Source organism: Mus musculus, chromosome 10 (genome assembly GCF_000001635.26).
Source record: "Mus musculus strain C57BL/6J chromosome 10, GRCm38.p6 C57BL/6J".
NCBI classification, from domain to species: domain Eukaryota; kingdom Metazoa; phylum Chordata; class Mammalia; order Rodentia; family Muridae; genus Mus; species Mus musculus.
Genome location: NC_000076.6, coordinates 25886883 through 25902080, shown reverse-complemented (window position 1 = coordinate 25902080; position 15198 = coordinate 25886883). Strand labels below are relative to the sequence as shown.

At 45.9% G+C, this 15198-nt stretch overlaps 1 pseudogene; it reads right to left on the bottom strand.

The window, feature by feature from the left end:
• Positions 1-240: 240 nt before the first annotated feature.
• On the bottom strand, positions 241-5515 carry Gm47939 (annotated as a pseudogene).
• Positions 5516-15198: the final 9683 nt, after the last annotated feature.

The window sequence follows — 15198 nt, the reverse complement described above, 5'->3', positions numbered from 1 at the left end:
GGGCTTCCAGCGAGCTGTACCTGAAGTCTCGCAACCCCAGCTCTTACAAAAGAAGTCAGCCTTACCTCCACACGTTGGATTGAGGGACTGACTTCGGTGGGGCCCGGGGCAGACATAGAAGGGATGGGTTCGAAGCATACTTCTATCCCTTTGGTTAGAGCAACCACCCCATGGGTCTCTCGAATGTTTTTCTACGTACGGAGGGGGTGTTAAAGGTGCCCTCTGAATGTCAGAGTACCCCTCCAAGTCCCATCCAGGAGGGGCTCCTATAGCCAACTTACAGATGTCAGGGAAAAGATCAGGCCACCAAGTCCACAGAGGGTGTACCTCAGCGATTGTCCATACAGCCCTACCCCCCTCATTGAGTACCTCCCACGTTTGTTGAACAGGACTGTGGGGGTTGAAGTCTTTTGGGATCGCTCTTACGAAGCAGGCGCAACTTAAAAGGATTAGTAGTCTTCTCCAAAGTCCACTCATCATGGCTGACTCCAGGGGGTGCTCTCTTAACGTGGGATGCGTGGACCCAAGTGGGGATTCCTTCCACTTTGACCGCGGTGGGCGTTGTCAGTAGCACCAAGTAGGGTCCCTTCCACCTCGGTTCTAGGTTTCCCGCTCGGTGTCTCCTCACCAGGACTGCGTCTCCTACTTCAAACTGATGCGGCACCTGTGTGTCACCAGCAACATAGGTTTCTTTTAGCTGTTCCCAGACCTCTTTTCTTACTATTTCGAGAGCTTTTAATCGAGCCAAAAGACTAGAAGAAGGAGAGAAAGACACATCCGGGCGATTCTTATCCCCTACGGTCATAAAAATGGGTGGGGGCGCCCCATATATTAATTCAAATGGAGTTAGGCCAAGGGGTCCAGGTGTATTCCGAACCCTGAACAAGGCATAAGGGAGAACGGCTGTCCAATCGCTTCCGCCGGATTCTAAGGCTATTTTAGTCAGAGTCTCCTTTAGCGTTCTGTTCATCCTTTCTACCTGTCCTGAACTCTGGGGTCTGTATGCACAATGTAATTTCCAATTTGTCCCCAGTTGTCTGGCCAATCCCTGACTTACCTGGGAGACGAAGGCAGGTCCGTTGTCTGACCCCATTACCTTAGGTATCCCAAAGCGGGGAAGGATTTCTTCAAGTATCTTCTTGACCACTACATTAGCCGTTTCTTTCTTGGTGGGGAACGCTTCGACCCATCCTGAAAAGGTGTCTATAAAAACTAGGAGATATTTATTTCCATACCTAGCCGGTTTCACCTCAGTGAAGTCAGTTTCCCAGTAGGCTCCAGGTCTGTCTCCTCGCAGTCGTTTTCCTTCCTGGAGCCTGCTAGACCCAGCGTTGGTAAGTGCACAAGCACGGCAGTTTTTTACTATCTCTTCCACAATTCCTTTTAATCCAGGAATGTAATAGGGGGACTTACTAACCAATTTTAGTAATTTTTTAGTTCCTAAATGAGTCAGATGGTGTATGTTAGCTAAGTAATCTCGCCCCTCTTCTTCTGTGAGGGTTCTTTTATTTATTTCCTCAGCAGCGGGCTGTTGGGTTCTCACCACCAGAGTCATTGGCCCTTGGGCTGCTTTTTTAGCTTCTTGGTCTGCCATTTGATTTCCCTTTTCAACGGGCCCAGTTCCCTTCTGGTGTCCTGGGCAATGGATAATTGCCACCCTATGGGGCAAATGAACAGCTTCTAATAAGCTGAGAATTTCTTCTTTATTTTTGATATCTTTGCCGGCAGACGTCAGCAGTCCACGGTGTCGGTATATTGCTCCGTGTACATGAGCCGTGGCAAAAGCGTACCGGCTGTCGGTATAGACATTAAGAGCCCTTCCTTCTGCCAGCCTTAAGGCTTGAATTAATGCGATTAGTTCCGCTTTTTGAGCTGATGTACCCTCCGGCAGACTGCTGGCCCATATGACAGCCTTTCCATCCACTACTGCCGCCCCAGCCTTCCGCTTACCTTCTACCACAAAGCTGCTTCCGTCCGTGAACCAAGTCATCGCCCCTGGCCAAGGTTGGTCTGTGAGGTCTGGCCGGATTCCAGTCTCTTCTGCCAGTATTTCTTCACACTTATGTGCAGGGGCCTCGTCAGCCTCAGGTAGTAAGGAGGCGGGGTTGAGAATGGCTGGGGGTGCAAAACTTACTCGCTCTGTCAGCAATAGGCTCTGGTAGTGCGTCATTCGGGCGTTGGTCATCCAGCGGTCCGGTGGTTGCCTGATGATGCTCTCAAGAGAGTGTGGGGCCACTATAGTAACATTCTGGCCCATAGTCAGTTTGTCAGCATCTTTTACTAGCACAGCCGTGGCTGCTATCGCTCGCAGGCAGGAGGGCCATCCACTGGCCACAGCGTCCAGTTTCTTTGATAAGTAGGCTACCGGGCGCTTCCATGGTCCCAAAACCTGGGTAAGGACTCCCCTTGCCACTCCATTTCTTTCATCAATGTATAGGGTGAAAGGTTTGTTTAAATCTGGCAGGGCCAATGCCGGAGCCTGCAGCAGTGCCTTTTTGAGAGTTTCAAAGGCTAGCTGATGTTCTCTGGTCCAGGTGAATTCCCCTTTCTCTTTGGTTAGTGGATATAAGGGAGCTGCCAGTGTGGCAAATCCGGGAATCCAGAGTCTGCAAAACCCGGCGGTCCCCAGGAACTCTCTTACCTGGCGAGCAGTGGTTGGGGCCGGGATCTGCATAACAGCTTGTTTTCTGGCTTCTGTGAGCCACCGCTGTCCATCTCTCAAGACATATCCTAGGTAGGTCACTTCTATCTGGCATAACTGAGCCTTTTTAGCAGAGGCCCGATACCCCAGCTTACCTAACTCGCCCAGGAGGTTTTGGGTCCCAATTTCACAGTCCTCGCGTGTTTCTGCAGCTAGGAGCAGATCATCTACATATTGCAGAAGAGTCACCTGTGGGTTATTGGCTCGGAAAAGAGCAAGATCTCGGTGTAGGGCTTCATCGAACAAAGTGGGCGAGTTCTTGAATCCCTGAGGCAGCCTCGTCCATGTGAGCTGTCCGGCTTGTCCACTCTCGGAGTCTCGCCATTCGAAAGCGAACAAGGGCTGGCTGTTGGGGTGTAACCTCAAACAGAAAAAAGCATCTTTGAGATCCAGGACTGTGTACCATGTCCGACCAGGTGGCAAGGTGCTGAGGAGGTTATAAGGATTTGGCACCGTGGGGTGTATGTCCTGAACTCTCTTGTTGACTTCTCTAAGGTCCTGTACTGGACGGAAGTCCCTGGTCCCTGGTTTTTTTACTGGAAGTAGAGGAGTGTTCCAAGGGGATTTGCATGGGACCAAAATCCCTTGTTGGAGCAGTTTGTTAATTTGGGGGCGTATACCCTCTTGAGCTTCTCTGCTCATGGGATATTGTCGGACCCCTATAGGGGTGGCCCCGGACTTAAGTTCAATCACCACGGGGGGGACCAGTTTTGCCATCCCCACTCCTCCTGTCTCTGCCCACGCCTGGGGGTATCGATTCAACCAGTCCTGTAATCCCTCAGGGGGCTTTACTTTATTTTGGTAAAGTCGATATTCCTCCCCTAGTTGTAAAGACAGCTCTAGAGTCTGGGGCGCTTTTATTCCCCAGAAAACCTCTGGTCGATGAGAGGTGAAAGTTATTTGTGCTTTTAACTTGGTTAGTAAGTCTCTCCCCAATAAAGGCATAGGACACTCTGGAATGACTAGAAACGAATGAGTTACTCGATTTCGCCCTATGTCTACTACTCGGGATGTGGTCCATGGATACGATTTTTGTCCCGTGGCCCCGATCACCAAGGTTTTTTCATTTTTCTTTACTTTTCCTAGAGGTGTTTTGAGTACTGAAAATTCGGCTCCCGTGTCAACTAGAAAGTCCACAGGGGTCCCCTCCACTTCTAAAGTTACCCTAGGCTCGGGGAGGGGGGCCGAGCCCCGTTCCCCCTAGTCTTCATCTTCTCCAAGAGAAAGCACCTTTACCTCTTGTTTTTTTTTCGGACAGTCGCTCTTCCAGTGGCCCATTTCCTTGCAATACGCGCATTGGTTCCTCTCCAGGCGCTGCCCGCCTTCTCTGGGTCTCCTTGGTCCCTGCTGCCTTTTGTCTCCCAGGTTCCCTGACTGTCTACCTCTTCTTCCATTATCTCTTTCTCCTACTGCGGCCAGGATCCTAGTCAAAACCTTTTCTTGCCTCCTGTCTCTCCTATCCTCCTCTTCTCTTTTCTCTCTTTTCTCTCTCTCTAACTTTTCATCTTCTGTTTCTCTCCTATGATACACTTTCTCTGCCTCTCTAACTACATCCCTTATGGTGTAATCCTGCAAGCCCTCAATTCGCTGTAACTTCTTCCTAATGTCAGGAGCTGACTGGCCAATGAAGGCCATAATTACTGAGGCCCTTTGACCCTCAGACGTGGGGTCGAATGGGGTATATCTCCTATAAGCCTCCATGAGCCTTTCAAGGAAGACTGAGGGGGGCTCAGTCGCTCCCTGCATAACCTCTCTTACCTTGGCCAGATTCGTGGGCTGCCGGGCAGCACCTCTGAGACCCGCCACTAGGACCCGGCGGTAATTGGACAGTCGTTCCCTACCTGATGCCGTATTATAATCCCATCGGGGCCGGGTTAGCGGAAATCCTTCATCTATCTCAGCTGGAGTTTGGACAGGGCGCCCAGCCTCGTCTCGGACATTTTTCCGAGCCTCGAGGAGAATCCTCTCTCTCTCCTCGGTTGTGAATAGAGTCTGCAGAAGCTGCTGGCAGTCATCCCAGGTCGGCTGGTGTGAATACATTAATGATTCAACCAACCCAGTGAGTCCTGCAGGGTTTTCTGAAAAAGGGGGGTGATGAGCTTTCCAGTTGTAAAGGTCAGAAGAGGAAAAAGGCCAATACTGTAGGGGCTGTAGACTATTTGGATCGGCAGGGGGAGCCCCAATAGCCCTGAGGGGGAGCGCCACAGTTGAATCCGCAGGCCCCTCAGGGGTGACTCCTCGCCGGCTCCTTGTTCTTGTGGAGGGACCCCCTCCTCCGGCCGGGGCCTGAGGCAGGGGTCCCGAGGGAGCTGAAGGTTGGGGCTGGGGAGCATAAGGTGGGGGTTGAGGGGTATCGGGCCACTCAGGGGGTTCTTCAATCTCTGAATAGATCTTGGGGGGTTTCGTCACTGGTGTGCTGCGATCATCATCTCTCCCGAGCGGTGGTTTCGGTTTCTCTTTCTCACCATTTTCTCGGATGGCTAGAATCTTGGTGCCAGGGCGGAGAGGCGGGAGGAATGGGCGAACCCACGGGGGTGGGTAGCGTGCCAAGTCCTCCCATACCATGATGTACGGTTGTTGGTCTGGATGCGACCCTGGTCCTTCCTGAAAAACAATGGCCTTCACAGCCCTTATGGTGGGTAAGTAAAAAGTTCCTTCTGCTGGCCAACCTACTCCAAAAACAGGCCATTCTGAGGAACAGAAAGTCATCCATGGCTTTTTCTTCACTTTTACTGACAAATTTTGTCCTCTAGCCCTAACGTCCGTCCAATGGTCCTTAGTCAAAGATAAAGGAGTAGACACGGTCTGTCCCATAGTGAAGAATAAGAGTAAACACAACACAATGACAGAGACGGAAAACACTAAGACATCCAAGCACACTCGTCTGCGTCTGGACTTACACAACCAGCCAAACGCTACCTCTGATGGAGTGGGATTCCGCTCCACTCCTCTGGCAGGAAGAGCACTCACTCTTCTTCACTCTGCCAGGCAACAGCCAGGTCCTCCTGACTGTTCCGTACCCCGGGCACTCCAGGGTCTCCCTCGGAATGTCTTCCAAGGGTGCAGCCTGTGGGGAAATAGACCGTCGTCTTCCCACAGCCACTAGGGTCCTTACGGTCCGCAGTGGCAGCTGCCAGAATACAGAATACCAAAACTGGTAACACAGGTGGGGCTCAAACCCACAATCTCAGAACTGAAAAACTAAGACACAAATTCAGCAGTGCCACACTTAGACACTTAGACAACAGACAACATAACAAGACTCACACAAACAAACGCACCTCCAAGGGGTCCTTCGGGGTTCCTGGGTGTCACGCAGATCTCGCTGGGACCTCCAAATGAAAGAACTCAGTGGGGAAACCCCCACTCAGCTCCCGATTCGGCGTGCACCCAAGAATCGCGAATAGAACACAACACCTTGATGTAACAACAAGAGGTTTTTTAATGGCGGAGCTCCGGGTCGAAACGTATCTCACACAACAGGAGACAGTGGATTCGACCACGAGGCTTGGAAGCTAGGGGGTTTTATAGAAAAGGAGTGGGGCTGGGGGAGGAATTGGCGCGGTTTCACATGATTGGTCCATTTAAACATCAGCAGCCTGTAACATTTAACTTAGGTCAGAGGGGTGGGAGCTAGGGAGGCGATGGGCTTGCCCGGGCATGTCCTGGTCTGTTCTGCTATGTTCTCAGCCCCAGGTTTCAAAGCTCAGAAACAACTCTTTGGGCTATTTAACATACATTACATGAATTACAGTTTTATTTCCTTTCAGTCCAAAGCTTCCCAGCAAACCGTTAGCTGGGGAAGCAAGCTGATTGAGTTAGAAAGGCAGAGCTGAGATTTATTTTTAATATAATATTTGTAATAATTCTTTGAGAATTTTGTACAATGTAATTTGACCATATTGCCCATCAACTCCTTCTTAACTCGTCCTAGATCGACCACTTATCTTTCCCACTCTCCAACTTCATGCTACTGTGCTTTATACACAATAGACATTGAAGAAATGTTTGCAGAGTGAGTAAATGAAGAACATTTCCATTGTGAATTATTTTAAGATTCTTCATTGTACTTATAATTGAAAGTCACTAAAGTGACTACCTGCCAAAGCCCCATACTCATTGTGTGGCAAACACTGGATGTGTGGTGTCCAGGTCTGCACCTGTTGCCTTTGTCAACATGCATAATTGAAGTCTTTGAATGTAAATAAGAAAAAGGAGGAACCTGCCTATAGAGCAACAATTCCAGTTATATTTTGTTACCCAGTTACATCGCGAGAAGCGTTTCTCTTTCAGCTGCATCTGACATAAAAACAAAGGACACAATTGTTAATATCTGACTCACATCAGTAAAAAAGGTATCTTAGCACCCGAGTGAGGTGAGCAGCACTCCCATTATAGAACTACTAATGAGGACATTTGTTCAAATAGCATCCGCTGAAAACCAAAATCTGACAAACAAGTTGGGATGGTTGGAGGCTCACTTAAGGGAAAAAATCTCAGTAGAAATAGATTCCACCTCACACCAGTCAGAATGGCTAAGATCAAAAATTCAGGTGACAGCAGATGCTGGCAAGGATGTGGAGAAAGAGGAACACTCCTCCATTGCTGGTGGGATTGCTAGCTTGTACAACCACTCTGGAAATCAGTCTGGCAGTTTCTCAAAAAATTGGACATAGTACTTATCCCGTCCCGCGGGATTCAGTTATTCGTGGGTGCGAGGGGGACCGCAAACCTGGAAGGAAATGGGAGTAAAAGAAAGAAGAGTCGGAGGACCAAGTAGATTGAACCTATCAAGGTCTCGTTTATTAGGCTGAGGTGCCTTCTTTTTAAAGCATACATTGCGGGGAATATGGGAGGGGTCGAGGGAGAATTATACAAAGAACAAAGAAGTGGGCATCTGCTGACATGGGGGCCCAAAGTCAGGCGCCAGGCAGCAGGCTCTTTGCATCTTATCTCCGGAACCTTGATCCTCCTCAAAAGCCTTGGGAGTCAAGCTGGGCTCAGGCATAGTTCATGTCCTTGGATGTCATGGGAACTCAGGAAGAGATAGGGGAGAGGGGACTGTTATTCAAATCTAGCAGCCTTAGGTGTTAGGAAAAGAACAAGGAGGAAAGGGGGGTGGCAACCAGCTCTTAGTACAAGGCCCTTTGATTTGTTAAGGAGATTGTGAAGGGCTCGTTTTCTCACGGGATGGTCTCTGACAAGTACTACCAGAAGATCCAGCAATACCTCTCCTGGGCATATACCCAGAAGATGTTCCAACTGGTAATAAGGACACGTGCTCCACTATGTTCATAGCACTCTTATTTATAATAGCGAGAAGCTGGAAAGAACCCAGATGCCCCTCAACAGAGGAATGGATACAGAAAATGTGGTACATTTACACAATGGAGTACTACTCAGCTATTAAAAACAATGAATTTATGAAATTCTTGGGCAAATGAATATATCTGGAGGATATCATCCTGAGTAAGGTAACCCAATCACAAAAGAAGTCACTTGATATGCACTCACTGATAAGCAGATATTAACCCAGAAACTTATACCCAAGATACAATTTGCAAAACACAAGAAAATCAAGAAGAAGGAAGACCAATGGGTGGATACTTCATTCCTCCTTAGAATAGGGAACAAAATACCCATGGAAGGAGTTACAACAAAGTTTGGAGCTAAGACAAGAGGATGGCCCGTCCAGAGACTATCCCACCCGGGGATCCATCCCATAATCAGCCACCAAACCCAGACACTATTGCATATGCCAACAAGATTTTGCTAAAAGGACCCTGATATAGCTGTCTTGTGTGAGGCTATACCAGTACCTGGCAAATACAGAAGTGGATGCTCAGAGTCATCTATTGGATGGAACACAGGGCCCTCAAATGGAGGAGCTAGAGAAAGTACCCAAGGAGTTGTAGGGGTCTGCAACCCTATAGGTGGAACAACAATATGAACTATCCAGTACCTCCAGAGCTCGTGTCTCTAGCTGCATATGTATCAGAAGATGGCCTAGTTGGCCATCGTTGGGAAGAGAGGCCCCTAGGTCTTGCAAACTTTATATGCCCCAGTACAGGGGAATGCCAGGGCCAAGAAGTGGGAGTGGGTGGGTAGGGGAGCAGGGTGGGGGGGTATAGGGAATTTTCGGGATAGCATTTGAAAGGTAAATAAAGAACATATCTAATAAAAATATTATATGGTATTAAATCATTTGGAAGTCAAAAAAAGAAAAGAAAGAAAGAAATAGAAATGAGTCTATGCTAGGTATTGGTGACATATTAAGTTATTCCAAAGCAAGGCCCTGTGGCACATGATGAAATGGAAGTTTTCATCCTACCCCTTCTGTTGGGGAATGTGGTCATGAAGGTGCCTATGGGTAAGATGTCTCTGTTTGGAAGGATCTACTGACCCTCAAGCAACAAGACATGACCAGCCATGTTTTCAAAGGAACTATGAGGAACTTTCACTTATTTTCTATCATGAAAACAAAAATGCCTCCTCTTGAAATTCACAATTAGTATATCGTTGATAGTTATGTTGGAAAGGATGCAGTAGATGAAGCTTTCTGAAGGTGGCAGTCAATCTTCCCCCATCATATTCAGTGTATTGAGAAATCTCTGGCTCCACCTTTTCCTCTTTCTCTCGACATACCCAGATGACCCCCTTCCATACCTACTTCCAGAAGCACTGGTTTTACCACTATTTATACTTAGTACTGACCTAGAGCCCAAACCCAACCACTGTAGTGGTATTGTCCTTTACCTCTTGCCTTTTGTAACTCTACATTCGTGAAGACTAAACTTGAAAATGCCTTGTTCAGTCCTGTAATTGAGACCCCACTCAAAGTGCTTAATAGGTGTGCACCACCATACCACTGACAGTGTAGCACAGCGAGTGTCTTAGATGAAATCTGCAGGCACCCCTTTCCAGCTAGCTCTATAGTATGGTTTAGAAGATCATGTGTAGTCATGTTGTCCAATACAAGTCTGTGAGGTGTGCAGACAGGAGAGATCTGCCAGACACACTAGGGGAAAGACACACACACAACTGGGCCAAGGACCACTTGCCTTTTTGCCGCAAGTTACCATTTTCTGCATAACAAATATTTCCTCATACCCACAATTAAGGCAGCCCCATTGCTAGGCTTTCTCTTTTACTACCCCCTGTACTTGAAAATCATTTGAAATAGATATACATAGCAAAGACCTTCAACTTATCACACAGGTGAACCCGAGAAAAGAACATGGCCTTCATGGGTGGAAGTCCCCATGTTCAAGTCTTAGTGTGGATTCAAATTGAGATGGTAAGCCCACTACTGCATTAAAAGGTTCTTTGGGCCTATTATAATGAGAAGTAAGCTCCAGACCTCTGACCAACAGATCGAAACACCAAAGGCAAAGTCAGTAATACATGTGAACCTAGTTAGGGGTTGCAAAGCAGAACACCGGGCATAACAATGATCACCCAGAAAGATAAGTGATCTTTTATCAACTGAAAGCTAAAGGGTTGCAAAACTTCATAGAGCAACTACATCTTCCACATAAGTGAGAGTAACACACTTTTATATACCCAAGAATGCTTAATCCTTACACTGAACATTAAAATATGCATTCATTTTTCAAAAGACAAAACTGACTTCCAAAGAATTGAATCTGCCTGAGATAGCTCAGCTGGTTACAAGGCATTAGCTGGGATCATTGGACTCATTTTCTATTCCCAACATTCTGTCTCAAGAAGAGTGCTATAGAAAAATAAAAAGCTGCATTAAAAGCGTGACACTTACTACTTCGTTATTTGTATGAGACAAAAACACCCCGCAGACATATAATCCTTTCATAAAACTAAATGATCCTTGAAAATTATTAAAAGATTTTATTCAGATCCATTTATGTGGTGCGCTGATTAATATTCCCCGCAGTAATTATTTGCTACTCGAAAGAGCATTTTTGCCATTCTGCTAGTTAAATAGGCTTGCTCATTATAGAAACAAAAATAATATGTGGAATTAAATGGCATCTTTAATGATTACAATTAAATCCAAATGTAAAGTTGTAAATAAATTATATGTAAATGGAATTTTTTTTTCCAGACAAGTTGTGTGGTGCACCAGTTGCCTTTCAGAAATAGAAGGTTTTCTTGATGACTTGTTAATTTGTAAATATAGGCCTATTATGAGTTTCGTTTTTTGATGGATAAGAAAATAGTACAAAGCTTAGAAAACTATGTATATATTAGAAAAGTACCTTGCAATGTTATTTTTTTAGTGTGACGTTTTTATTAGCAAACATCTGTTTTAAATGAATAAGAGCCGGGCTCAGAAATTTGTTTTGCTCACCACATTAGGTGGATTATCCAGGCCCCAACCTCAAAAAGAGTGAGAGAGAGAGAGAGAGAGAGAGAGAGAGAGAGAGAGAGAGAGAGAGAGAGAGGCGTGGTAGTCACTTCAGCAGTGGACCTTTCTGAAGTCTGGTAGCAGAAATAGCAGAACAAACATTCCCACACCCGCCTACTAGGCCACAGAACTTTAGCTCTAATAGGATCACCCTGATGGGGCAGGTAAGTAGCTGAATGTTCTTCATCCTCCTCGTACGTACAAATTAGATTAGAGAACCAGCAGTCAGTAAAGCGGAGGCTCCTTCCTTTGCCAGCTGACCGTGTATTCACTGATTCAGAGAAGAACGCAGCAGGAGGACAAGCAAGGCTCTCTGCCGTCCTAGCTAAGCTGACAAGAACAGTGACTTTTCTTTCTTTGAGCAAATAGCATGTTTCCCTGTGCTAACTACATTTTTTATTTGCTGCATTTTGTGACACTTTGACATCTTAGGGGGTTATGGTAATCTGGAATACTGCTGTGCCCCCAGAAGGGGGTAGCACAGAATCCCCCCTACCCCAGAACCATGTAGAAACAAACTAATCCAGGCTGTCTCACCATCACCCTTCACTTACATATCAAGCCATATTTCCCAGGCCTGCATCCTCCCAGAGTGGAATTAGACACCTAGAGATTACTTCTATGTCCTAAACACCATCAAAGGGACATAAAATATCCATCCTTGACCATTTACAACATTCAGTCTTGTTTTTCACTGGAAGTCATGATAGAGGCTTCTAGTTATGCTTTCTCTCTACTGCCTGCCTCCAGCAAGAGGCTTTGACCCTTCCTCTGAATTCCCGTGAAACCTGGAATAGCTCCTTTATCAGCTGTCTCATACCTACCATTTTTTTATGTGGCTAAAACAAACCTCAGTCACATATCTCAAACCTTGGAGCACTCATACCAATGTTCTGTTGATATGCCTGAAGAGGAAAAAGAAAGAATTTGTCCTTATTTCTTTTTCCAATTCTGTGATAAGCTACTCTGACAATAGCAACTTCAGGGACAAAAGGTGTATTTCTGCTCATAGTTCTGAGTTACAGTCAACCACAACAGAAAAGTCATAATGGCAGAGAGTTGATGAACCAGTCACATCATACCAATCTAGGAACAGGAGACAACAAATGCCTGTGTCTACCCAGTTTCCCTCTCTACTTATTCAATCCATGGAACCCAAGGAGGGAATTACTCCGCCCATAGTGGGCAAGCCTTTCCAGCCCAGTTAGTGCAGTTCAGATAATCCCTGACAGGTATGCCCAGAAGTCTACCTCCTATAACAATCTTGCTTCTGTCAACCTGATAATTAAAAGTATCACAGAAATTAAGACCCAGTTTTAAATTTCAACATTTTTTTACAGAGTACATGGCCTTAAGAAAATCTCTAATATCTAGAAACATCATTAGTATGTTGAATAAGTTACTTGTGAATACATGTAAGAAACTAGAGAACTTCAGTCTCTAGTGTGTGTGTGTTGTGTATATATTCTCTACAAGATATATGGTATTATATATGTGTATGTGTGCAAAAAAATCTTAACAATACTTATGATCTTTTATTTGTTTATGTGGTGTGTGACTTCATGTAAATTTATATGTGAATTTGTGAACACACATATGTGTGCATAGGCCAGAGATTGGTGTCAGGTTTATTCTTCAATGTCTCCCATTTTATTTTTGAAGACAGGTCTCTCATCATTCAGATAGACTGAGTGGGGAGGGAGCTGGACCCTGTCTCCTCCCAGCACAGAGGCTTACAGATGTCTGCCATCATGCATGCCAGGCTTTTAAAGAATACTAGCATCCAAGCTCAGGTCCTCGTGCTTGTATAAAAATACCTTCTACTAACTGAGCCATTACCCCTGTCCCATAATGTATTTCCATGTAAGAAATAGTGGAGCTGGAGAGGTGGCTCCAAAGTAAGAGCATTGGCTGCTCTGCCAGAGCACAGGGGGTCAATTCCTAGCACCTACATAGTAGCTTACAACTGCTTATAATTTTAGTCCCAGCTCATCCAACCCAATCCAGTCTTCTGGCTCTGTGGATATTGCATGCATGAGGCTTACAGGCATACGTGCAAAAAGAAACACATACATACATAAATACATACATACATACATACATACATACATACATACATATTAATGAGAAAAGAAGTAGTTGCTGAATTCACAACTCACAGTGACTTCTGCCAGTGGTTCTTAATAAGAGGTCCTATCACATGAGGAATAGTCTAAAATCACAGAGTCAGGGGCCTTAACCCACAGCCAACTCAGCAGGCTCTGAAACTGGTTATGATAAAATGTCTATTCTTTCACTTTCTGCCAAGTGTCACCACTTTAACAATGCTTCTGACACCATCGCATTTCACAGCCAGGGCAGAACCTGGGATTCACTGCAAGAGATGTAAACTTTACAAGAATGACAGTTACATTTTACTGTTATAACAATAGCCAGCGGTGGTGGTGCACACATTTAATCTCAGCACTTGGGAGGCAGAGGCAGGCAGATCTCTGAGTTTGAGGCCAATCAAGTCTGCAGAGTGCCAGGACAGCCAGGGCTACACAGAGAAACACTGTCTCATAACAACAAAACAAAACAAAATGAAAATAACAACAAAACAAAACAAAATGAAAATAACAACAAGAAGAAACCAAAACCAAACATAAAGGTGGCACTAACTGTTGCGTGCAATTTTAATAATCCTTTTTTTAAAGATTTATTTATTTATTATATGTAAGTACACTGTAGTTGTCTTCAGACACACCAGAAGAGGGCATCAGATCTTGTTACAGATGGTTGTGAGCCACCATGTGGTTGTGAAAGTATAACAACATAAAAACAGAATTCTAGGCTTTTAGGCCCAGGCTTGGGAATGTGGCCTTTGTAAAGGTATGCTAATCATAAAAGAGATATCGACATTCCTCTACCCACCCGCTTCCTGGGTTCAAAGAGTGCTCATTCAAAGAAAGTCACCCTGGCCATTACCAGAACCTGCAATGCAAATGTGCTATTGTTAGAGGCTCTTAGAAGCTGTCTTGAGAGTTAACAATTACCAGGTATTCCTTGTGACTCTTGTAACTTTACACTTCCTTGTGACTCTTAACTGGTATCTTTGGTATCTTCCAACAAAGCCCTCCCCACTTCCTTAAGTTGTGGTTTCTTCCTTTAAATACCCCCTTACCCAGCTACTCGGGGCGCCACAGTCCTCTACCCCTGCGTGGTGTATGACCATGGGCCTGAGAGCGCTTTTGAATAAAAATCCTCTTGCAATTTGCAGCAAGACCCGTTTCTTGTGGGTGATTTTGGGGTGTCGCCTCTCCTGAGTCAGAACGTGGGGGAGTCCTCACGTTGTGGGTCTTTCAGTTGCTGGGATTTGAACTCAGGAGAAGAGCAGTCAGTGCTCTTAACCGCTGAGCCATCTCACCAACCTCCAATTTTAATAATCCATGCTAACTTTGGCTAGGTTTTGGGGCTGGCAGCCGCCCCATCTCACTCAGCTCTCATGCTGGGCTCTCCTGATCTCCCCTTGCTGCTTGCCTGGCGCCAAAAGCAGCTGTTCGGCCCTAGTTCCCCGAGGCTGGTTTACTAAGCAGCCCAAACCTGTTTTTCCAGAAACCCCTGGAGCTACCATTCTCCCCTGTGGCTGGTCTGTAGACTCAGTTCCCTTTAGCCCCATGAAAGGAAAACACTATTATTTATACCAGCCAGATTTGTATCAGTAAATCTCCAACCACAATATGCCCATTCAAAACAAATGAACGAACAAACAAACAAACAAAAACCACAATTCAGTTATAGCATTTATAAGCTGCATGCCTAGATTAGGCAGATAGACCACTACAGGACTCTATTCCCCAGCTATGAAATCCCTAGCTACTTGCAGTTCCTCCAAGCCACATGAGTCTGCTCTGTCTTCTTCTTTCTCTTCCTCTTCTCTCCGCCCCAGTCATCCTCTTCTTCCTTCCTTCCATTCTCTCCTTCTCTAAAACTTCCAGTCCCCCCTTCCCCCTTCCCCTCCCCCTGCTCAATCACAATGGGGAGCAGGCTCACATGGAATCTCCCAAGTAAGTGACACCCCCATCCTCGTCGGGCCAGGATTAGCCCCTAATACAAATAGCACCAAGGCAAT